Below are 25691 nucleotides of genomic sequence, written 5' to 3' on the forward strand. Positions count from 1 at the left end.
CCTCGCTTTCTGCTCCTTCCGTTTAAATGTCTGACTAGCCCCTATTTCTACCCAGTCCCATCACCACAAACTATCTGTCTAAATTTTTTTAAGGACATCAACAGAACCACCTATCTGAAACAGCCATTGAATTTTCCTGAAAAAGAATATGAGCCCTTTGGTTCTTTGTAAACATACTAGCTCTGTGATTTTGAGGTGCTAAGTGTCCACCCTGTACCCCCAGTTTTATATTTAAAACATTCTGGGGTGGGTGGAATTTGCCAGTGACAAACCAGCCCATCTTGAAAAGAACAGCTGAGAATTGCAGATTCAATTTGTCACGTGACAATTGCCCCTATAAATATTTCCTCGGGATTGGAGGATCACCTTTGAGAGGTCAAAGAGGAATTTCCATTGATATTAATTCAACTCAATGTTGGGTTGGGCGTATAATGGGCATCTTTGCAATACCGCAAAGGACAAATTTCTACCTCCTAGCGTTCTGCTCTGATCCTGCCTGAAATAGTTCTCTATCCCCTGACTGACTGAAGCAAAAGTGTTGCAATCTGTCCAAATGCTTCTGCGTTCAAATCATCAGCTTTAGATGTTTCACTCGAGTTGCACACACAGGCCCCATGATCATGTATTTGTGGAAGCTTAGCTTTGATTTTTCTGTCTCTAACTAGCACCTCTTCTTAAAGCTGAAATCTGATGTAACTCGAAGTACAACATATCAGAGCAGGTGTTCACATTTTAAATATTAGTACTATTAAGGCTGAAATTGCTGCTCAAGTTCATTAAATATCCACATACAGTCCATTACAATCTTTATATGTTTGTCTGCCTCAGTTCTATAGTACATGTATTCTTATTCTACAACTTAATATGTCACCTTGGCTCAGTGGTATCGAGTCAAAGGTTGTGGGTTCAAGTCCCACTGCAGAGACTTGAGCACATAATCCAAGCTGCTACAGGATTGAGGGAATGCTGCACTACTGCAGATGCTGTCTTTCAGATAAAACATACCAAGAGCCCGCCTGCCCTCTCGGGTGGACATAAAAGATCCCGTGACACTATTTTGAAGGAAAGCAGGGGAGTTCTTCCAGGTACTAAAACCGATTATCTGGTCGCATATCTCATTGCTGTTTGTGGGATCTTGCTGTGTGTAAATTGGCTGCTGTATTTCCTCTATTATAAGAGTGACAATATGCCAAAAAGCATTTAGTTGGCTACAAAGTGTTTTGACACATCCTGAAGTGATGAAAGATGCTACAGAAATATAAGTTGTCTCTTTGCAACCTCACCTGAATGCTCCAGATCCTGAATTACTTCTACTGTGTAAAGGGGTAGAAATGGAAGATAAACAACCAAAAGCACCGTGATAACAAAAGGGAACTGTTAACATCTAGTTAAATGATAGTCATTAAAAGCTTCACCTCTCTGGTTGGTGCAAACAGGGTTAATCCACAGAGATTCTGTATTTGTTGCTGTCACACAAATACCAACTACTTTTAACCAGTTTTGAATCCATCTGAAAGCTGAAACTACAAGAAGTTTTCCTGTACCCTGTTCAAGCACAGGGGTGTCTGGGCAAGGCCCTTGGACTATGCACCACGGTAATGTATTCTAGTCCTGTTATTTCCAATACTAGGTCAAGTTGCTGCCTTCAATATCAGTATTATCTTTACTTCAGGTTTCAGAGACATTCTGCATATAAATGGGTCAGAGGGGCTCAGTTGAAATGTTCCTGAATCAGGAGAGCCCTGGCATTCATGACATCTTCAAGCGACCTTCACATCCCGAGCTGTTACTGGCCACCTTGTTGTGCAGCAGGGGCACCTCTCTGTTCAGCTTCATCTCCCCCTGCCTCCACTTCCTCCTCCTCTCTTATCTCCTGCTCTAGCTCCTCCCCTGATAAGCTGTCTCCTTCCAGAGCCTCACCAGAGCTCTTCCAAAGTCCACACCTCTCTGGAGGGCCATGTTATGGAGAACGCAGCAGACCACCACAATGACAGAGACCCTTGCAGCAGGGTATAGGAAGGCACCACCCAAACAATTCAGGCACTGGAATTGCCTTCTTGTTACAACCATGCCACTTGCTTAGTAGGACAACCATTGTATCAGCTCCGTGTCTCTTTCTGGGGGTCCCGTAGAGGGATGAGTAGCCATCTCTTCAAGGAATATCCCTTGTCCCCTAGGATCTATCCACTCACTTTATGTGAATAATCTTAAATTTGCATATACCAGAATGTGAGATTGAATTGTATCATAAAAGGCAAATACACTATCAGAAATAAAAGAATAATTTAAGACTATCTGCATCCTATGAGCTTTTATTTACCTGAATGTGAAAAGCTGCAGACTAATATGCATTTGGAATCTGTATTCATTTCGCTGCCAACTGTTATGTGAAAAGACATGTGACTGAAATTAAAAGTGTTTCTTAAAGAACCAGGAAAATATGTTTATATTCTAGCTACATTGCAAACCAGAAATATCACATCAATAATTATGTTCGACTGCTGCAGAAGCACAGTGTACGCGAACGTATGTTGATCTGTCATAGATAAAAAACCAGGACAACAGCACAGCTTTCCTCACTAGTCCTGTGTTAGTGTTCAAACATGTGCAAAACAACCTTGCAGCCAGAAGTTAGAGCAGTTACACTGTGGAATCACCTTTGCATTTATAGGACCAGAGCAAAAACCAAAGATGGCAGAGGGGCGCTCCAGGGTGGCCCCACTGTTCAGCGATAACTCCCTGCTCACTCTCCTCCAGGCTGTGCGGGCAAGGCGGGAAGTCCTTTTCCCCAGTGATGGCAAGAAGAGGCCTTCCCACCTGACCAAGGCAGTCTGGCTGGAGGTGGCAGGGGAGGTCAGTAACCATGGGGTCATCCAGTGTGACTGGGTGCAATACCGGAAGAGGATGAACGATCTGCTTTGCACCGCAAAAGTAAGTAGCACTTTGTATCATGGACCCACCGAACCTGGGTGTCCCCACAGAGTGGCACATGTGTGCCACTGCCATGCCAAAGACAGAGGTTGGGCAGGGATGAATGATGTGACATGAATGGATATGACAGAACTCACCCTTGTCTGCAGCTCAGAACATGGCACCTACATGAGTGGCTCACTCAGGAGTGCAGACTGAACCTTCCCCACCTTTAGGCCCAGCACCCCTCTTGTTACATGTTTCAGGTTGTTGCCTTGCCATCCTTAATGTCTGCCTCCTTGCTCCTCCGGGCAAAGAGAGCCCATAATACTCGAGGCGAGTTGGACTGTTGGAGGAGTGCCAGATATGCAGACGTTGACACAGGCTGAGGAGGAGGTCCTTGAACTGGCTGCGACACATGTGGACCATGCATTCAGTGACGTTGAGCTTTGACTCTTGGGTGAGCATGCAGCCATTTGATATACACAATGATCAGTGTAAAAATTGTGCTGTTTGACACAATGCTGTGACAATCGTTACATGCTCACCATAAAGACTGACGGTGTGCTCTTCTCATTGTATCTTGCAGGTCAATGCTCTGATTCGGCAATGGCAGCCCAGGACACCTTCCGCACCTCAGAGGAAGAGACATCCTCTGAGGACGCAGCATCCCATGACACTCACGCACCTTCCAACAGTGCAGATACAGTCATCTCGGTGGGAATCCGGTCAGCCTTACAGTCATGTTCACAAGCTGGTGAGAGCGCAACACACGTGCCCGAGCAGCTGACTAAGCTGAGAAAGCCGAGGCCCCTGATAGTCGGAGGGCTGAGGGTGGCCAGGCCCATGCTGAGCCCCAGGCTGCTGATGACCCTCTGTGCTGTCAGCACAGAGGGTCATGCTGGAGCTGCAGCAACAGTCATGGCAAAATCTGGCAGAGCTGCCACAGGCCATGTGCAGCCTTGAGCAGACGACAGCAGAGTCCATCCAGGCCATGACAGCTGCCGTGTCACAGGCATTAGAGCACATGGCATCATACAGGCGTCGTTCACACAGAGGACGACCACCAAAGTCATCCACAGCCAAAGATCAATCAAATCAGCAGCCTTCCTCCAGTCAGGCTGCTGGCGCAGAAGTGGCACCGCGAAGGAGCATCCGCAAGCGTGTCCAAAAAATACTGTGACACAACTGGGTCTGCATGGGTGACACAACAATGTAGAAAGGCCAAAATCAAAATCTTCTTCACTAACGTCGCATACTGTATGAATGACATGTGCCAACATGTACCGATCATGTCTCCTCCCATTACATCATTAGCCTTGCAGAACTGCCAATGCATGGAATAACATCATTGCCATTCCAGTATGTGCGTCTCCACGGATGCAGTAACATGGACAATGGCTCTTTGTCCTCCTATGCACCTTTCCTGCTGTAAGTCCTCAGCGTCCTCATCATCCAAGGATGAGTCCTGCTCACATCTGTCCTCATCCTGAAAGGCCTCCCTGCAATTGAGTGTGTAGTTGTACAGAGCACAGCAGACAGCAACGATGCAAACTCCCCTTTCAGGCTCGTACTGCAGGGCACCACCTGATCTATCCAGGCAGCGGAAGCACATTTTCAGCATGTCGATCACCTGCTCAATAGTGGCTCTTGTCGCGTCGTAGCTGGTGTTGTACCTCTCCTTAGCATCAGTGGTGGCAGGAGCTATGACTGCAGGGGGTAGCCCCTGTCTCCAGGAAGCCACCCCTCCATCTGAGCTAGTTCAGTGAACAGCAATGGCAGCTGGGACTGGTACAGGACGAATGGGTCATGGCAGCTGTCTGGAAAGCGGACACAGATTTGCATGAAGCATTTCTGGTGATCACATACTAGCTGCATGTTGATTGAGTGGAAGCCCTTACGGTTTACGTATTCAGCTGGTCACCCAGCAGGAGCCTTGATGGCCACATGGGTGCAATCTAGGACTCCTTGCACCTGAGGGAATCCCGCCATGGAGCCAAATCCGATGGCTGTCCAGGCCTGTCTCTCCGGGTCCGTCATGAAGTGGAGATAGTCACCAGCTCTCTGGTACAGGGCATCGGTAACCTCCCTGATGCAGTGGTGCACTGCTGACTGTAACGCCACAAAGTTCTCCAATGGGCCCCTGGAATGATGCAGAGGCGTAAAAATTAAGAGCCGCTGTCACTTTGACAGCCACTGGCATAGAATGTCCCCCGAAGCCCATGGGCTGCAGGTCATCGTTCAGCAGGGCACAGAGATGAGAGAGGAGATAACACACCATCCGCACTCGCCTCTGACACTGGCGCTCTGACATCTGCAGGTATGTCATGCGGGACCTGTGGATGTGCGGCGATCTGTAGTGGCGAGCTCTGCTTGGGTGCTGCTGCTCACAACTGGGGGCCTCTATGTATGCTGCAACTGCCTGTTGGTTTTGCCTGCGGCTCATATGGATCCTCACGAGAAATGGGAAAATGCATATAGGGTGAAACATCTCCATCACAAAGTTGTAATTAAGCTCGGTTCCTTCACTTCTTCAAAGGTACCTAACAGGGCAGAGATTGATGTTGAGTGGTACATCTGGTGCTTTCATGCAGCAGCTATGTGGCATGGCATGGCATTGCCCATCTGTGCTCCCACTGAGAGGGGTACCACATGACCACATAAAGATTGTACCAGCTGCATCGATTGGCCCACCGGACATATAACCTTTTACATGCCTACTGTTTCTGGCACTTTCCCCACATACAGGGTGACTCGAGTGTCATTTCCTCTGTCAATGAAGGAGCAATCAATGGCACAGAGCTGACAACCTTTACAGAGGGCAGAAACGCAGTGACTCCCTACACGTCTGCAGATGGGCCTCTGTAATCCCCTCTATGCAGAGTTGAGACCCCAGTATATCCAGCTTTTCCCGCATTGTGAGCGAGTACTCCTACTTCTGATGTCCCGTCGGCTTTACATATTCGTGAACGGGACGGCACGTGACAGCCGTTCAACGTAAAATGTGGAACTGTGGAGTGAGAGGCGGCGGAATGCATAATCAGGAAGGGTAAGTAGAGCTTTACATATGATAATTGGGGTGCCACCGCTGAGCAGCAGGGGGGCCGGCCGCTGCCAGTAAAATGCGACGAGGCCTTCTCAGCATCGGAGGTCCAGGCGGGGGTCTCCCGGCAGAATTTTGCAGCCCCCCTGGCATGACCCCCGACATCGGAGGGCTGGTAAAATCCAGCCCTGTGTTTATGTAAGTGCACAGACACTGTGTGTGTAACAGTCCACAGACACCACGTGCGTCACGGTCTGCAGACACTGTGGGCTGGATTTTATAAGCTCGCCGTTGACCTCGCCGCTGAGCTTCAGAAATGGCAGCATGCCCACGTGGGCCGCACACCAAAGAGCCACCGCGATCTCAAGCGCAGCGGTTCGTTTAACGTCGAGGGCTCCTTAAAATCCAGCCCTGTGTGTGTGTGACGGCACGCAGCCACTGTGTGTGTGTGTGTGTGTGTGTGTGTGACGGCACGCAGCCACTGTTGGCTGGATCTTGTTCTCCCCCAGGCGTCTGGTTCTGTGGCGAGGGGGGCCTGAGGATGGCTCTGGATGAGGCTCGCTATGGACCTCAACGTCGGGAGGGCCCGGCCCAATCCTCCTGGCGGCGGTGAGGCTCCATGGAGGTCCCCCTGCTGCTGGGTGGTAGGATCTCAATTAAAATATTCAAATCAATAAAATGAATGCATTTAAATAGACTTACCTGCAACCTTCAGGGCCCACCCAATCCTCAGCGCAGCAGCTGGCACGTCCGCACCTTTAGTTCCCTGCCCCATCTGGGGAAATGCGATGCCACACTATTGGGGAGGGGGGAGGAGGTAAGATTTTCAGTGCAGAGTGTTGGGGAACGGGATCAAATAAATGTCTTGGGAGTAGGGGATGGTGGGAAGGGTTGACCTTTAAACTTTGTGCAGTTTGTGGGGTAAAGTCAGATGTAAAAGGTAAGTGTTTGGGGGAAAGGGCAAATAGATATGTTAATTGTTGTTGGGGGGGGTGGTGGGAAAGGGGCATTATGAATTTATTTATTTAAATTTGGGGGGTTACTTCTTTAAAGATTTAAATGGCGTCAGCGCCCGTGCAGAGGCCTGTGCCAGTGCCTTTCTAGAGGGCTATGTTATGGAGAGTGCAGCAGACCACCACAATGACCAAGACCCTTGCAAGAGAGTATTAGAGGGTGCCCACCAAATGGTTCAGGCACCGGAATTGCATCTTCAGAAACTGTCTAGCTACTGAACAGGTGGCATTGGTTGTATCGTCTCCGTGCCTCTGTCTGGAGATCCTGTCAATGGGGGAGTAGCCATCTCTTCAAGGGATATCCCTTGTCTGCTCGGATCCATCCATGCACTTTGGGTGTTGGAGTGAATATCTCAGATTGCTGGAAGATGAAGGAGTCATGCCAGCCATGTGTGCACTCATGTAGGAAGCTCTTGTTGTGGTCACAGACCAGTTGGATGTTGAGGGAGTGAAAGACCTTCCTATTGATGGATCTAGTCACTGGTGTCTTGTTGGCCACATGGTTGCAATCAATGATGCCCTGCACATGGGGGAATCCAGCAATGAAGGTAAAATCCAATACCCTCTCTTCCTGCAAGGCCCTATCTGTCGTGATATGATTGCGCTGTTCAACTCCGGCAAAGCGGGCATCAGTGACTGCGAGATGCAGTGGTGTTCAACTGTTTGTGAGATGCCACTAAGGTCCACAGCTGATCCATTGAAGGAGCTAGAAGCGAAGACGTTCAAGGCCACATTGACTCTGACGGCTGCTGGCAGGACATGATGACCAGTGCTGCGAGGTGTGAGGTCTTCAGCAATGAGGTCACAGATCTTGGAGACAGTGATGTAGGTGGCTTTCTTCCTGGAGTCTCTGTCTGTAACAATGATAGCCTTAGATGTTCCGCAATCCACAGACAGGGTTTGAAACTTGCATTATTACCTTGAGAGAGAGACACCCCACTGGGGTCCTGGCACTGATTTGCTCTCAAAGCTTGTCTGATGTGTCCAAAAGAAACTCCATGTTTTCACAGAGATGGACAGACTGTCACATGATTGACTGTGTATTCTCTGTTGCACTTTAATTGTTGTATGATCTCTTCAAGAGTGGTGTCCCTTTAAGAACTCAGTATGCTAATGAGCTAAGTGCCAGGATGTAGTCATGTGACTAGAAGCCAGAGTCATTCTGCAACTGTAACTCCTTAGACACAGGTTCTGTACATAGTTTGCTCAGTATTGTAGAAATAGCTGTTAATAAACCTGTTTGAGATCTTCAAGGAATGGGAATCCATGTAATTTATTGTGTCACTTAAGACAACACAAAGAATATGTGACATGGTGACAGCTGTGGTGAAAAGTCCAGCTTTAACTTTGAAGACCACAGGTGAAAACAGCAAACCAGTGAAGAAATTTTAAAAAGCACCTGAAAAGAGTGAAAGAAATATTGGCCCAAACAGTGAAAAGCAGAAAACTTACCTCCAACTGCTGGAGACAGAGCACTGAACGACACGCTAAAAATACATTCCTGTGATCGGGTGAATCATTATGCCGACGGTCAAGGGATTCTGGTTTAAAAAAAGATTTGAAGTGCTCAAAAAAAATTGATTTTTTTAAAGGCTCCGTTTAAAAATAAAAGGGGGAAACCTGATTCCTCTCTCAGGCTGATTGAGGTCAGTACCATTGCGGGAGGCATCCAGGAAAAGAAAGCACAGGAAGCCCCGAAAACTGTAGAGCCTCCCTTCACACAGCCAACACTGAAAAAACCAGCAAACCAGTCAACCGTGAAGAAGTTAAACAAACTCTAGCAGCCAAAGCTAAAGAAAATCATTAAACCACTCAAGTGTGAAGAACATAAACAATCTCTAGAAAAAAAGCAAAGGAGAAAGACCTGCCTATTGAACAGCTGTGTGAACATACAGGTTGAAGTGCTGAAAGCAAAATAAACAGAGAACACTGTCAATCACCTTCTACTCTCATCAAAGCAACTAGTCTAAATAAAAGGGAATTTCTCAAAGGGGAAACAGTGCAAAGTTAAGAGCACAAGCCTTAAAGCAACTTTTAAGCCATGAATAGATAAGTCATAATAAATACAGTGCTGCAGGCAGACACAGAGCTGAACAAAGTTAAATACAGAGCAAAAAGGAAAAGAATAGCAGAAAGATGGATGTCAAATTTCCCAGCATGGAAGGCCATTGATATCCGATCCAAGTTCAAACTTTTTAAACAATGAATGCAGTTATGCTTCACAGACCAAGTGGTTGTAGAACCAGAGAAGTGAACTGTGAAAATACTTTTAGCAGTTGGAAATGAGGGGTTATACAGAATAAATACCTCTGCCTTATGTGAAGAGGACCAGAAAGATCCCGCAAAGATATGGAAAGTGCTGGAAGATCAGCTTCAGGAAAAAGTGAATTTTAGAATTCATCTCCTGGAATTGATGCCCTACAGGCAACAGCCACCAGAATCACTCGATCAATTTGTCAGTAGATATGTACCGCAGGCATTCAAAATTAATGATACAACTGACAATTGCAAAGTTAGCTGCATACAATTGATCACCTATCCCTTGGCACACTAACAATACAATGCAGCTATGACAAGTCGGCATGGAAACCACAAATATTTTACTTGGTAGACAAGAGCTGACCAGCAGTGGCAGGACGACCAGCGTGTAAGGACCTCAACATGATAACTATCAATGAGGTCACCAAGGTAACCATTACAGCAGAAGAGACCAAGACTACCCGCAATGAGTCAGTCCTGGACTTACAACAAATGTACCCGGACATGTTAGACGCCATAGGAGATTTCAAAGGCAGTCCTATACTGCACCTCAGAGAGGATGTGATTCCATCAATCAACCCTCCTAGAAAGTGCAGCAGGCACATACAAAAAAGGCTTAAGTACGAGTTTGATGACATGGAACGCAATGGCAACATCCGTCATGTGCATCATCACACAGGCTGGTGCAGCTCAATCAAGTGTGTACTAAAGAAGGGTGGAGCAATCAGGGTATGTCTGGATCTGAGATGTCTAAACTAAAGGCCTGCTCAGGTCAGGAAAAAAACCCTGATCCGAACCCAAAAGAACCGCATCGGACCCGGACCCAAGCCCAAGCCCAACCCGAAGCGAGTCCCTCCATTTTTACCCGCGCCCGACCTGACCCGACCCAACCCGAGCCCGACCCAACCACCAGAATGTTCACATTACCTACCTTCCAACTCCGAATCTGCAGGAAGCTGAAGCATGAACGTGATGGCATCATAGAGACGTTCACTCACTTACTGCACAGACTCAGAGTTTCCCTCCTTGACGTCCTGGACTCCCAGCTCAGGTAGGCTTTTCAACTTTTGACACTTACCAGCAGAGCAAAATGCAATACTTACTGTGTGTGTCCGACCCGGGCCCAACTTGACCTGAGCCCGAAAGCTAGACCCGAAAGAGCAACCCAACCCGAACCCAACACATGTCGTCGGGTCCTGTCGGGTTTGAGTGGGATAGCAGGCCTTTAGTCTGAACCTCTCCCTAAAGAGATGCCCTTACAAGATTCCAACACTAAAGGAATTGAATCCCAAGTTCACAGGAGCCAAATTCTTCTCCAAGTTGGATGCTAAACATGGATATTGGTCAGTACACCCAGCTAAGGAATCTCAGGAAGTCACCACCTTCAGGACACCATTTGGAAGATATTGCTTCCAGAGACTACCCTTTGGCTTATCTGTCAGTCAAGATCTGTTTCAACAGCATTTGGACAGAATTATAGAAAACATGCCTGACTGTATATGCGTTGCCGATGATATTGCAGAAATGGGAAAAACTAAAGAAGAGCATGATCGAAATCTTCATTCACTGATGGCAGTAGTTTGTCGCAAAGGGCTTGTTTTTTATAGCAAGAAGTGCCAGGCCAATATAAGTCAGATCAATTTCTTTGGCTTCATCTACTCAGGTTGTGGAATCCGTCCTGACCCAGGCAAAGCCAAAGATGTAAGGTGTATGCCTATCCCACAAGACAAAGAAGATCTACAGAGATGTCTTGGAGTTTTCAAGTTCTTGGCACCATACGTTCATCATTGAGAGAGCTCTGAAAGAAAGACGTACCATATGTATGGCAGGAGGACCACCAGCATTTGTTTGAGTCTCTCAAACAAGCATTGTCAGCAGATACCTGTACCCTGCAGTACTATGATCCAAGGAAGAAGATAATCCTGGAAGTTGACGTCTCATAAGGGCTAGGAGCGTGCATCCTGTAGGATGGCAAACCAATTGCATTCGGATCCAAGTGTTTATCCTCAGAACAATCCAATTACTCAAACATAGAGCATGAAACCCTTGCTCTGGTCTTTGGGATCACAATGTTCCACACCTACCTGCTCGGTAAGCAGTTCACTGTGGAGACCAACCACAAACCACTGGAGGTGATCTGGCGCAAACCATTAACAAGCGCACCATCTGATCTACAGCAGCTTTTAGTGAAAATACAGGGGTACAACTTTGATGTCTGCTACAAACTGGGTACTAAAATGGTTACCTTGGATACGCTGAGCAGATTGCCAAACCCAAGCAAGAATGAAGAAGTTCCACTGAATCTACAAATAGATAGCATGGGCATCGAGGTGGAAGATGTGCTCAAAATCGATTTATTGCATTTTGGTCAGCACAAATGTGACCAACTACAATCAGAAACAGCAAATGAACCACAACTGAAGGCAGTGTGGAGTGTCAACATAGAAGGTTGGCCTGACACGGTGAAAGTGGTGCCAGAAACCCGCAGATGCTTTTGGCCTTATAGAGATGAACACAGTATCTCGAGAGGCGTCACCCTCAAAAGAAAACAAGTGATTGTGCCCAAAGCTCTCCGAGAGGACATCTTGTCACAACTTCACCAAGGCCATATGAGCATAGAGAGAACAAAATACTATTTATTGGTCAGGGATGAATGGTGACATCGATAAGTTAGTGAGGATATGCAAGGCGTGCCAGAGCCACCAAGCACAACAATGTAAAGAACACTCACGAGATTCCTTCAGTCCCTTGGTCCAAAATCGCAGCTGATCTATTTTCCATGAATGGAGATGACTTTATTTTAGTCACCAATTATTTCTCTAAATTTCCAATTGTCAGACAGGTAAAAGACACTTTGAGCGCAGTCATCACAGACACATTGAGTGCCATATTCAATCTATTCGGTGCACCTGAAGAAATTATTTCAGACAATGGGTCACAGTAAATTGGCAGACCTTTCAGGGATATGTGTGCCAAATGGGCCATAAACCAGGTGGCGCCCTCACCACATTACCCGAGATCTAATGGTCTCGCTGAGCGAATAGTTTGCACAGTTTATCACTTATCCTCAAGCGTAGGAGAACGAAACAAGATTTTCGTGTTGTCATTTTACACCTCAGAGCTACACCTATGGATATGGGCTTACAGTCAACAGCACAGATCATGTTTGACAGACAAGTGTGAACGATCCTGCCTAGCCATCATCTGTATAAATTTTCCGCGATGCAGGAGACACTGCTTGAAAAACAAGGGAGAATAAAGATGGTGCATGACTGACATGCACGGAAAGAACTACCTCAGCGATATGTAGGACAAAAGGTCAGGGTCATATACCCCACAATAAGAACATGATTACCTGCAGAGGTCTCCAATGTGTGCAGTGAGCATAGGTCCTATGGGGTTACAACATTTAGCGGAGCAGTGCTGAGGAGGAGCCAAAGCCAATTGAGAGACGTGTGCAATACTCGAATTGTGCACAGCGGACTCGAAAGACCACACTCCAACGATGAGGGTGTGAAGTTGACTGTAAGCCCATATCCATAGGTGTGAAGTAACAACAGGACATCAACCAACACATTAACAACATGTCTGCAAACCAAAAACAGCCAACGGTGAAATCCACATACCCAGAAAGTTATGCCATAAAAAAATCTGGAAGAGTTTCAAAGCACCAAAACGATATTTGGACTCTTAAGCTTCTGCACATGCAAGTTTCATAATCTCTATCCTATGTAAATAATTTTGATGTTATCCAATTTTATATGTTTTTACTTATAGCGTATGAGACTTATCTTTGGAAAGAAAGGGGATGTTGTATGATTGCTTCAAGAGTGATATCCCTTTAAGAACTAATGAGCTAAGTGCCAGGATGTAGTCATGTGACTAGAAGCCATAGTCACTCTGCAACTGTAACTCCCTAGACAAAGGTTCTGTACATAGTTTGCTCTGTATTGTATATAATAGTGAGCTGTTAATAAACCTGTTTGAGATTTTCAAGGAATTGGAATCCATGTAACTCATTGTGTTACTTAAGGAAACACAACATGTGACAAGATTCAAGTCTTAAGAATTTTAGTCTCTCTCTGGCCTTATTGTTTCAATGATTACCCCGGAGGCTCGGCTCCACTAGGGTTAATCTTCCAAGATGGCTAGAATGTCTTGCTAATGAAAGCGATATCAGTTAATTCAATCCACTGTTGAAACCATTGTTCTGGATGAGAGCTATTTAGACATGAGTCTTCACTTTGATACCTTGGAATGTGAGGTATTTCAATGCAAATTGTGGCGGCTGTCTTAGCTGCCAGCTTTTTAAAAGTTGAATGTAGGATTCCAATTTTCCTTTTTAAAAGTTTAATTTAGGTCTCCAACCGATGAATTAAAAATAATCATTTAGAATAGCACATTTTCATGATGGGGGGCCTACTGAGAGAGCAACCCCCTGCACTTGCTGCTGCCCCCTACACACCACTCCCGCATGACCCACATCCTATGAAACCCCTCGCGCCCTGACTTACCTGTGACCTGGTTCCAGTGCCTCCGGTGAGTCCAGTACTGGCAGCAGCCACCACCTCCATGGTGGCACTGCTCAGTTAAAAAGCTGCCGATCTATGATAAGCTGGCAGCACTCAGTGGGCAGGACTTCTGTCGCCAGGGTCCTTAATCCTGGGGAAGGCCCACTGCTGTCCAGTTAAGTGCCTAATTGGCACATAATGCGGCAGGCCTTCCCCAGAGAAGACAACGCGGGGAGCTTGCTGGTGCTTTAGCCAGTGGTCGAGAATCGCCATCGCCAAAACAAAATTCCGGCCAGTGTGTATAACAATACATGGACATTGTCATGCCAACATTGTGCACATAATAGCTGCCGTGCATGTTTAACAGATACATTGCTAACATTGTGCCAGCCTTGGCTTAGTTTTTGCACTCCTGGCTCTGAGACAGATGTTTTCTGGCCTTGAACATATAGTTTAGGTTAACACTGCAGTGCAGCATGGAGGTACACCTCCACGGTCAGACGCAAATGAAATGTCTGTTCAGCTCTATTTGTCATGGAATAAGGGAGTGTCCCGGTGCTCTGGACGAAATATCTCTCTCCACCAACACCACTGACACATATTATGTGGCGAGTTATCTTATTCACTTGGAATCATACATCATAGAATGGTTACAGCACAGTAAAAGGCTATTCAGCCTGTTGTGTCTGTGCCAGCTCTCTGCATGTGCAACTCTGCTAGTCCCACTCCTGCCGTTTTCCTGTATCTCTACAATTTATCTTCTTCAGCTGTATCATGCTAGGCCCCTACCTGTCAAGAATGAGTCATGAACAATGATTTCAAACTGTTGCTGGAGCGAGGAAATGACTTGTTAAACAGATCAGCCATGGCTGGAAAAGACATTTGCATGTTAACAGACAGTGCTTGGAAGGACAAAGGAACATTCCCTGACACATTCAACCCACAATGGACCTTGATCACCAGGTTATACGAAGGTTTCGAAGAAGGGTCACTGATCTGAAACGTTAACTCTGCTTCTCTTTCCACAGATGCTGCCAGACCTGCTGGGTGGTTCCAGCAGTTCTTGTTTTTATTTCTTGATCACCAGGTAGTGTGTGTAAGAGGAGCATTCCAGAGACTGCCAAGGTGATACAATCCAGGACTGGTTAGACCAGCTGGTCACATGACTACCTGGCTGTTCCAGGGTTTTTTGAACTAGCTGCAGAGAGTTTGAACTCAGAAAGACTTTGCTTCTGGACTGAGAAGATCTCTCCTGTATGCTCCCATCTCTTTCTCACAAGCCTCTTAATCCACTGAAGCCACATGAACCCCAAGACAGAAAAGTCTCCTACAGTGAATAAGGTTTAAGAAGAGTACTGGGCCCCAATGAAAAGCAAGATCAACCTACAATCAAGGATTCTACAGTGAGCTTGAAGAACCACAACAAAAACTCTTCAGATATTGTCTCAAACTTTTCCACTTTATTTTTCTTCTCTTTTCTGTCTCTATTTACATGTGTGTATCACGTATGCATACTAATGTGGGCGTGCTGTGTATCGGTAGGCATCAACCAAATTAGATTTTAAGTTCAAGTTTAATAAATTTCAACTTTTCTTCTTTAAAGCTAAGAAAACCTGCTGGTGCTGGTTTCTTTGCCTTATAATTGAAAAGCAGTGAACAAGGATTCGCCAAGGGAAGCTAAAAGCACAGTGTGTTTAAAAATAAAACTCTGTTACGGTAAGACCAGGTGAAGGCTGAGAGAAACTCCTAGACCACTTTCTCACCTGGTCGTAACAGAAATATGGGTGCTAGTGTACGGGATTTTACCCACAAACGAGAGAAATTGGAAGTGGGAACCCAAATTGTTCCCAATCAAAAAAGAGCAAGATTTCAATACAGGTTTTCTTGTGGTTGTGTGCTCTTGAATACTAACATGACTGCAACTGAAGCCAGTACCTCTCCATGCCAGGGTGAAGTAACTTGGGATAAGTTAAAAGCACTGTCTATGGAGGATTTGAGGAAAATGGCTGAGCAGTGTGGGATCACTGTACATATCTAGGCTAGGAAGTCTGAACTCCTAAGGCTAGTGGCCAACCATTTTTCCTTTGAATCTGAAGAAGTAGAAACAGTGTTAGAAGCAGATCCCCACAAGGGAATGTTAGCAAAGATACAATTGGAAGAGAGGAAACCTGAATTAGAGGAGACGGAGAAAGAAAGAGCCTTCCAGAAGGAACGTGAAGAAAAAGAGAGAGAGGAGAGGGGGGGGGGGGGGGGGGGGACAGAATATTCCGGAAGGAATGCAAACAAAGAGAGCTGAAGTGGCTTGAGTTAACTAGGGGGCGACAGAGTAACCCCAGTGAAAGTATGGCCAATATGGAGGAGTGTAATTCAGGGCTAGGTACATAATTGTTAAAACTAGCTCATCCAATTCCAAAATTCAATGAGGAAGATGTAGAAGATTTTTGAGTCCTTTGAGAAACTGGCAAGGCAGCTAAAATGGCCAGCTGAGATCTGGCCTCTTTTAGTACAAAGCAAGCTAACTGGAAATGCCCATGAGGTTTATTCCTTGTTGCCGGATGAGAGTTCATCAAATTATGAACTGACCAAAAATGCTATCTTCGGGGCATATTAATTAGTACCCGAAGCCTATCGCCAAAAGTTTAGAACCCTCGAGAGGCAAGCTAATCAAATTTATCTGGAGTTTGAAAGAAGTAAGCAGCTGGCTTTTGACAAGTGGCTGAGGGCTCTTAAAGTACAGCTCAGCTATGAGAATCTCAGAGAAGTAATTCTGTTAGAGGAATTTAAACACTCTCTCCCACTCTCCATAAAGATCCATGTAGAGGAGCAGCAGGTTCATTAAGCCCGGCAAGTGTCCGTTCTGGATGATGAGTTTGCTTTAACTTAAGTTGCTTTCCCAAGGGAGAACCTTTCCTAGTCACCCCCAAAAATCCGAAAAGGACCAAGGGTGGGAAGGTGATAGGAGCCCAAGCGGTCCTAGGAGAGAAAGGAAATCAGGAGATAAGGGGGCTGTCCTCTAGCCAAAAGGAAGGTGCTGTGAGCAAGAGTGAGACCCGGAGACCTGTGTGCTTCCATTATAATAAAGCAGGGTATTTAAAAGCTGACTGCTGGAAACTAAAGGGAAAACTGGTAGGGTTAATCAGGGCACACCTGCTCAGTGAAAATGGAACCCTGATGGAAAGCACATCAGAACAAGCTGTGGCTTTAACTGCAGTAAGCATGAGACCCAGGAAGCTTACCGATGTGAGTGCAGGAAAATTCAGTAGGATTCCTGAAGGTTATCAGGGTTTTGTGTTTGAAGGGAAAATAACCCCATTTCCCTCGAGTGGGGCAAGCAAGCCCATAGTAATTCTCAGGGACACAGGTGTCACTAGATCCCTTTTACTGGGAAAAGGCCTGACCCTTCCCTCAGAGAGTACAGTAAACACCAGAATGGTGATGAATGGTATTGGAGGGCAGTGTATGCCTGTACCTGTACACCAGGTGCACCTGGAGTCCAACCTAGTTTCAGGACCAGTGACAGTAGGGATTGTCCCTAGTTTGCCTGTGGATGGGGTTGACCTGCTCCTAGGTAATGGTATGGCAGGGGTGAAGGTATTAGGCCCCCCAGTAGTGAAAGAAAGTTCGCAGGAGGTCAGAGAGACAGGATCGTGGCAGGAGACGGACCCCTGCAGTTTCCCTGAATGTGTAGTGAATCAGGCCATGATCAAACCAGCTCCTCCAGAAGACACTGAATTGGCACTGCAGGCAGATGACCAGGTCTGTCTGTCTGACTCTTTCTTTGGAAAGTTAGAAGACAGACCCAGGGAATGAATTAAATGAATCTTCCCTAGCCGAGGCTCAGCGAGCCGACCCAGTGTTGCGAGAGTTAGCACAGGCTGCCCAGTCTGAAAGTGAAGCAGAGGGAGTTCCTGATTGCTACTATTTAAAGAATGAGGTACTGATGAGGAAATGGAGTTCTCCTCACAGACCTGAGAGCATGGAGTGGACAGTAGTTCACCAGTTAGTGGTGCCACAGCGGTACTGCAGAGAAATATTAAGAAGGGCCCATGAGACTACAGTCGCTGTCCATGCCGGTATACGAAAGACCAAAGCCCGCATTAGACAACAGTTTGACTGGCCAAAACTCCACAAAGCTGTGGTGGAATGCTGCAGGAGTTGCCACATGTGCCAGGTTGAGGGGAAACCCCAGCCTACAGTGAAACCTGTACCCCTAAGTCCAGTACTGGTGTTAGGAGGACCCTACAGCAGACGGCTGGTGAACTGTAAGGGACCCCAGCTGAGAACAAAAGGGGCAGGCAGGCACAAGGCTAGCAAAAGGTTAGAGAGGAGAGGGGAAAAAGCGACCAAGAGGGCAGGTTAAAGGAATTCCGGGAGGAATCCCGGATGGAAACCCCCTACTGTCCGGTCAGCCAATCCTGCAAAATGTGAAAAGTTAGACCCCACTTCCTCCTACGTAAATGCAGATACAAGAAGCACCCCGCCAGAGTTGCTAACAGCATTTACAGGAACCTGCAGAGACAAAGAAAGACCTCTAGGCAGCAGAGAAACCGTGAGGGCGATGCCTCATGTAGTCGAAGTGCCACAGGGGAGTTCAGTAGAGTCTGCAAAAGGACCTGGAGGCAGGAGTGTCGCAGAGGGCAAAGGGGAGATTAGCAAGGACCCCTCCCCCACAGTCAGAACCAAAGAGAGCCACCCATCCTCCAAAATTAAAAGCCTTTGCATGACCCAGCAAAGCACTGAAAGAGAGTTCAGGATAGACTTGCCCACTACCGACTCTCCTGAGAAAAAAACATTCCAACTTAGGGCTAATTAAACCTAACCATCTGGTTAGACCAGCTAGTCACATGACTAACTGGCTGTTTCAGGGTTTTTTGAACTAGTCACAGAGAGTTTGAACTCAGAAATACTTTTTGCTCCTGGATTGAGAAGATCTCTCCTGTCTGCTCCCATCTCTTTCTCACAAGCCTCTGAATCCACTGAAGCCACATGAACCCCAAAAGAGAAAAGTCTCCTACATGGAACAAGGTTTAAGAAGAATACCAGTCACCAACAAAAATCAAGATCTACCTACAATCAAGGACTCTACAGTGAACCCGAAGAACCATAACAAAAACTCTTCAGATATTGCCTCAAACCTTTCCACTTTATTTTTCTTCTGCTCTTTTCTATCTCTATTTGCATGTGTGTATCACATATGCATGCTAGCGTGGGCGCATTGTGTATCGATAGATGTCAACCGAATTAGATTTTAAGTTCAAGTTTAATAAATTTCAACTTTTCTTCTTTAAAGCTAAGAAAACCTGTTTGTGCTGCTTTCTTTGCCTTATAATGGAAAAGCAGTGAACAAGGATTCACCAAGGGGAGCTAAAAGCAATGTGTTTAAAAGTAAAACCCTGTTATGGTAAGACCAGATGAAGGCTGAGAGGGAACCCTAGACCCCTTTCTCACCTGGTTGTAACAAATTGCTTATCCAATTACCTTTTGAACGCCATGATTGAATCTGCCTTCGCCACACTCTCAGACAGTGCATTCCAGATCCTAACTAAAGGCCTGCTACCCGACCCGTATCCAACGGGACCCGACGACATGTGTCAGGTTCAGGTTGGGTCGGATTGCACTTCTGGATCTGGCATTCAGGCTCGGGTCAGGCCGGGTCGAACATGCTCTATCACAGGTAAGTGGCTCCATTACTTCCTTGCTTTTGTACTTTATGCTTCTATTTATAAAGGTAAGGATCCCATATGCCAGGGGTGTCCAACCTTTTCGCATGGGGGGCCGGATAAGACAATTTTAGAAAGATAAAGACATTAAAAAGTTATCTAACTATTATTCAGAAGAACAACAAATGTGCATTTTTGTGAAGAAGCTTTAAATAAGAAGATTAATTTATTGACTTACTTTCTCATCACTATGTTGGACGCTGATTCAATGAGATACCTGGCATTTTTTTGCTTGCGCACATAGTTAATATTTGCCCACGCACTTCTCGTAGCGATGCAGAGTATTCCAGATAGATGTCCAGCTGTCTCTCTGTCTCTCTCCCTGTGTTCCTCCCCCCTCTGTGTTGTTCCCCCTGTGTTGTTAACCCCATATTCTCTATCACATCCCCACCATTCTCCTACCACCTACCTACACTGGGGGCAATTTACAATGGCCAATTTACCAATCAACCTGCAAGTCTTTGGAGGTGGGAGGAAACCGGAGCACCCGGCAGAAACCCACGCAGACACAGGCAGTACCCAGAACTGAACCCGGGTCGCTGGAGCTGTGAGGCTGTGGTGCTAACCACTGCGCCACCCATTATAGCTTTGCATCATCAGCAAACTTAGATACATTACTCTCTGTCTCTTTGTCTAAGTCATTAATATAGAGTGTAAATAGCTGAGGCCCCAGCACTGATCCCTACAGCATTCCACTAGTCACAGCTAACTTGAAAATGTCCCATTTATCCTTACTCTCTGCTTTCTGCCCATTATCCAATCCTCTATCCATGCTAATATATTAACCTCAACAACATGAGCCCTTATCTTGCCTATTAACCTTTTATGTGGACCTTAATGCATGTCTTTTGGAAATTCAATTTTACTATATCTACTAATTTTATTTTATTGACCCTACTAGTTACATTCTCAACAAACTCTAATAAATTTGTCAAACATGATTTCTCTTTCATAAAACTATGTTGACTTTGTCTGATCATACTATGATTTTCTAAGTGCATATCTTTCCCACTAGTTGGTGGCCTATAGAATACACTCAGTAGTGTAATGGTACTTATAATCTTTCTTAGCTCTGACCAAATAGATTCTGTCCTTGATCCCTCTAGGACATCCTCTCTCTCCAACACTGTAATATTCTCTTTAATCAATACTGCTACCCCTCCTCCTTTCTTTCCTCCCAATCATTCCTGAACACCTAGTATCCAGGAATATTTAGTGCCCAGACCTGCCCATTTTTGAGCCATGTCTCCATTATTGCCATGAAATCATATTTCCATGTCATTATCTACACCTGCAGCTCACCAACCTTATTTACCACACTTTGTGTATTTACATACACGCATTGTAAACCTAATTTAGACCTTATTTCATTCTCTCTTTGTCTGACTCCACTTAATACCTCGATATTTCTTACTGCAGTGCTGTCTGTCTCTCCCAATCCTTCATGCATCTTGTTTCTCCTTTCTAATGCTACATCCTGGTGCCCATCCCCTTACCAAGTTAGTTTAAGCCCTCTCCAACAGCATGAGAAAAATGCCTACCTCCTGCAGAACCAGTCCCAATGTCCCAGGAATGTAAATCCCTCCTTCATGCACCATTTCTCCAGCCATGCAGTCATCTGCTCTATTCTCCTATTTCTACACTCACTAGTGCTTGGCTCCCTACAATTTGCCTTTAGGACTTCATCCTTCTTTCTACCTATGTTGTTGGTTTCAATGTGGACCACAGCCTCTAGATGTTCACCCTACCATCTCAGAGTGTTCTCCAGCCGTTCAATGACATCATTGACTCGAGCACCAGGGAGGCAACATACCACCCTGCATTCAAGTCTTTTCCATTGGCTTTTTGTGCAATCTTGATGTGTGTAAATTGACTGCCATGTTTCACAGTGACTGCCTTTCAAAATTTATTCCTTGGCTGTGAAGCTCTTTGGGACATCCTGAGGATGTAGAAGGTGCTATATAAATGTATAATTTTTTTAACTCATTCATGAGATACAGGCATTGCTGGTAGGTCAGCATTTGTTGCCCATCCCTAATTGTCCTTGAACTGAGTGGCTTACTAGGCCATTTCAGAAGGCAGTTAAGAGTCAACCACATTGCTGTGAGTTTGGAGTCACATGTAGGTCAGATTTCCTTCCTTAAAGGACATTAGTGAATCAGATGGGTTTTTACAACAATCAGTGATGCTTCACGGCAATGTCACTAGCTTTCAATTCCAGATTTTATTAAAGTTAATTGAACTTTAGTTTCACCAGCTACCATGGTGGGATTTGAACCTGTGTTCCCAGGGAATTAGGTCTGGCCATCTGGATTACTCATCTAGTGACATTACCACTACACCACCATCTCCTTTTGGTCTGTATGACTCAGTACTAGAATGTATTTAATCAATCAATGATCACAAGATACTTATGGATGAAGAAAGTCATTTGTTCCATCTTAATTTATTCTTTCTGAAGAACCCCACACTCCCCCCACTGCCACATCTACATGATCACACAGAGATCTATGCATTGACTATTGTGCACAGAGTATAACAATGGGTTAATGGCTGAATCTGGCTGATTAGGAACAGTTGACTTGAAAAATTTGAGCTAAGCAGTTTTCTTTTCATTTCTCAGTACAGAAGTGATGCAATTGGAGTATAAAGGTCCAGCCTTTGTGCTGACACACTTGTGATCATTTAGACAATGGCGGGAGATTAACTTTCCACCAGGCAGACAAAAGCCAGTGTAACTTTCCCCTCTGCATATAGTCACACCATGTGGTATTTTTGGTACATATACTCGTTCATTGTCAATGTTAGCTCCAACATACCTGGCAGCAACCACTGACTCATGTCCCTCATAGCTTAACCTATTCATTATCTCACCCCACTCAACTATCTAGAGCTTTCCAGATGTAAGCCACTACCATGGTGAAGGTGCATCCAGGTTACCTTCTTATCTGAGTACTCTGGCCTCTGAGGCAGAGTGTTTCAGGTTCAAGTTCCATCCCACAGACTTGAATACAAAAGTTAGGTTGACAATTCAGTGCAGTACAGAAAGGGTGCTGCACTGTTGGAAGTGCTGAAATTTAACGAGACATGAAACCTCTGAGGTGGGCATAAATATCGGCACTGTTTCGAACAAGAGCAGGGCAATATCCTGGGCAATATTTATACTCAATCAACATCACTAAAGCAGATTATCTAGATATTTATCTAATTTGCTATTTGTGGAATTTTGCAGTGCACAAGTTATTTTCCGTGTTTGCCAACATATTAGCAATGACGACAAAATTTGTTCATTGGTTGTGAAGCACTTTAGGCACTCCTGGAGACATAAAAAACTTTATACAAATGCAAATTCTTGCTTCTTTTATAGAATCTGTGGGCTTTGCCGTTTGAATCCCCCCACGTGGAAACTACTGATCTGCCCGAGTTCAATGGGAATGTGAAAAAAAATGCTTCTGGCTGTGTGAGAAGGAGTGGGATCTGCCTTAGGAATGCATAGCAATGAAGAAGGAGAGCAGCATCGCTAAGAGAGGGAGCTGTGTTCAGTTCAATGCTCTCCTGCTGACAAAGCATGTACTGCTCGCTCTGATATTTGTGCGTGTCACTGAAGATCATGTCATACCAGCTTCTCGGCCTTTTGGCTAAGATCAAGTGTAGTATCTGTTCTTATCAGTGCTTATTTGATTGAGAAGAGACCATGATCATTGCCTTTTCATCCTGGGGAAGCTTTGAGTAAAATGGCTGTAACCAATTTTCGAGCTTCGGGCCAGGGAGTGCGCAACACCGTTCGGGTGGTCGTGAAGGACAAGGAAGGAGATGCACCGGTCGATCGCACCTTCTTCATCAAGAAAATTCTCTTCGATTGCTGCGGATTTCAAGCGACGGACGTCTTCTGCCTGCAGGATTTCCCCAGCAGTGGATACTTCGACGTGACGTTCCGGAACGTGACGGGATGCATCAAGTTCCTGAAGGCGTTCAAGGAGAAAGGGGACCGGGCGCCACTGTCGATCCTCACAGCGGAGCCGCTCTTCACGCTTCCGTCACAACGGGACCGGGTGGTGACGATTCATCTCTACAACCCCCATGTTCCGGTGGTGGATGTACTCACCTTTCTCGCCAGGTACGTCGAGGTGGCCGGCAGCAGCACTGATGTCAAGGACCCCTTTGGGATCTGGACCAGCAAGCGGCAGGTCAAGGTGACCTTGAAGGTAGATCCCAGTGGAGCCATCATCCACCCTCCCTCCAGCTTCGCTATCGGGGGAAGTCGAGGCTTCTTGGTCTACGTTGGGCAGCCCAGAGTTTGCCGCACCTGTGGCAAATCTGGTCACATGGCAGCCAACTGCAGCATGGTTGTTTGCAAGAACTGCAAGGAGGAAGGCCATCAGACCAAGGACTGTAAGCAGACTAAGTGTTGCAACTTGTGCGGTGCGGCAGGCCATCTCTACAAGACTTGTCCAAAACGTTGCCTCAGCTATGCTCAGGCGGCAAGGTCCAAGGAAAGGCCGGGAGAAGGTTCGACGAAGGCGTCCGCTGTTCGAAAGGAGACCAGCAACCTTCTCCGCAGTGAGGAACTTCAACCTGAGAAGGAAGGGGAGGCGGCTGAAACCAACGACCCAGCACCTACCCAGCGCCCGGAAACCCCTCCTCCACAGACAGAATCAATGGAGGAGGAGGCAGCAGATGGACAAACAGGTCAGTGGCAAGTGGTCCAGAGGAAAACCACAAAGATAAAACATCCCAAAGCCACCACCCAAACCAGTGGCAAGAGGAGGCTCTCTTCTGAATCAGACTGCAACAACTCCTCTTCACTGGACGGGGAAATGCTGGAACGACAGCCCCTTCAAAAGAGGCGGCAGAACTCCGAGATGGATGATAAAGCATCCCAGCCCCCGGGCACTGGAAGCTGTGATGGGCCCAGCGTGCCCCAACCCCAATGCCCCACACGTAACGAAGTGGCCAACGCATCTCAGCTCTGCGACACCGGGAGCAAAGACACGTCTGGCGCACCTGAGCTCCGGGAGACCGGGAGCTGTGATGTTTTCGAGGAGGAACAGATGGAAGCAGCTGAGGACAACCCAATCCTCTCTGCCTACAAGACCCCCCCGATGTCACCCGAGCGGCACAAACCCTGCATGAAAAATCAGGAGGGGTTTCTGAGCCCAACCAACGTGAAACTGCTTGCGCATACGATGGGTATGCAGGAACATCCCGAAGGACTGGGACTAGCGAGGACAAATGGTATGGGAAGCAACAACTAATTTTTAGTAAAAAATGGGTGTAAGAATTGCTTCCATTAATGTGCGTAGCATTAAATCTACTACGCGATGTGTTTCAACCTTGGATTACCTTGCCAAGGTCAAAGCTGACCTACTGTTTCTGCAGGAGTGTGGAATACCACACCTCAGCACCTACAGGCAGTGGTCGCGATGGTGGTCCCACGGGCCATCGATCTGGTCGGGGGGTAATGACTGCCGTTCCTCCGGCCTGGGTATTCTGCTGCGGGGAGGTAACTTCACCATCTCCGAAGTTAAGGAGGTGGTGGGCGGCCGCCTCCTCGTAGCAGACGTGATGTACAAAAACGCTCCGCTCCGGTTGATCAACGTGTACGCCCCGGTACAACGCAGCGAGCGGCTGACCGTCTTCCAGCAGCTCCCACTGCTGCTGGCGACGTCCAGGCAGGTCATCCTAGGCGGTGACTTCAACTGCATCATCGATGCGGCTGGACGATCTGGCAGTGACGACAGCAAACTGGACGCTACGTCCAGATGCCTAGTAGAAACAGTTAAGGATGCCAAACTGCACGACGTCTTCAGCAAACCTGCAGAAGGAGCGCAGCGCAGATACACATGGTCAAGATCGGACGGGTCTGCCCGTTCCAGGATTGACTTCCTGTTTGTGTCCCGTGCTGTCACGGTCGGATCCACCGACGTCAAGCCGGTGTTCTTCTCCGACCACTGCCTCTTACTGGCCGACTGTCACTTACAGGACGACCAGCGAGTTGACAGAGGGACGTGGAAGCTCAATGCGACACTGCTGACCCCAGAGAACGTTGAGGAACTCAAAAGGGATTACAAAGGTTGGAGGACCGTGAAACCCCTCTTTGAGTCTCCAGTTCACTGGTGGGAAGCGATAAAGGAGAACATCAAGAGGTTCTTCATCCACAAAGGTGTTCAGAAGGCGAGAGAGAGACAGAGGGAACTGTCCCGACTCCAGAAAATTATGCAAAATCTACTCCGGT

At 46.5% G+C, this 25691-nt stretch overlaps 1 pseudogene; it reads left to right on the forward strand.

Moving 5' to 3' along the window:
- Positions 1 to 23074: 23074 nt before the first annotated feature.
- LOC137378539 (U2 spliceosomal RNA) lies at positions 23075 to 23183 on the forward strand (annotated as a pseudogene).
- The last annotated feature ends 2508 nt before the right edge of the window (positions 23184 to 25691 follow it).

This window comes from Heterodontus francisci, chromosome 16, assembly GCF_036365525.1.
Source record: "Heterodontus francisci isolate sHetFra1 chromosome 16, sHetFra1.hap1, whole genome shotgun sequence".
Taxonomy (NCBI): domain Eukaryota; kingdom Metazoa; phylum Chordata; class Chondrichthyes; order Heterodontiformes; family Heterodontidae; genus Heterodontus; species Heterodontus francisci.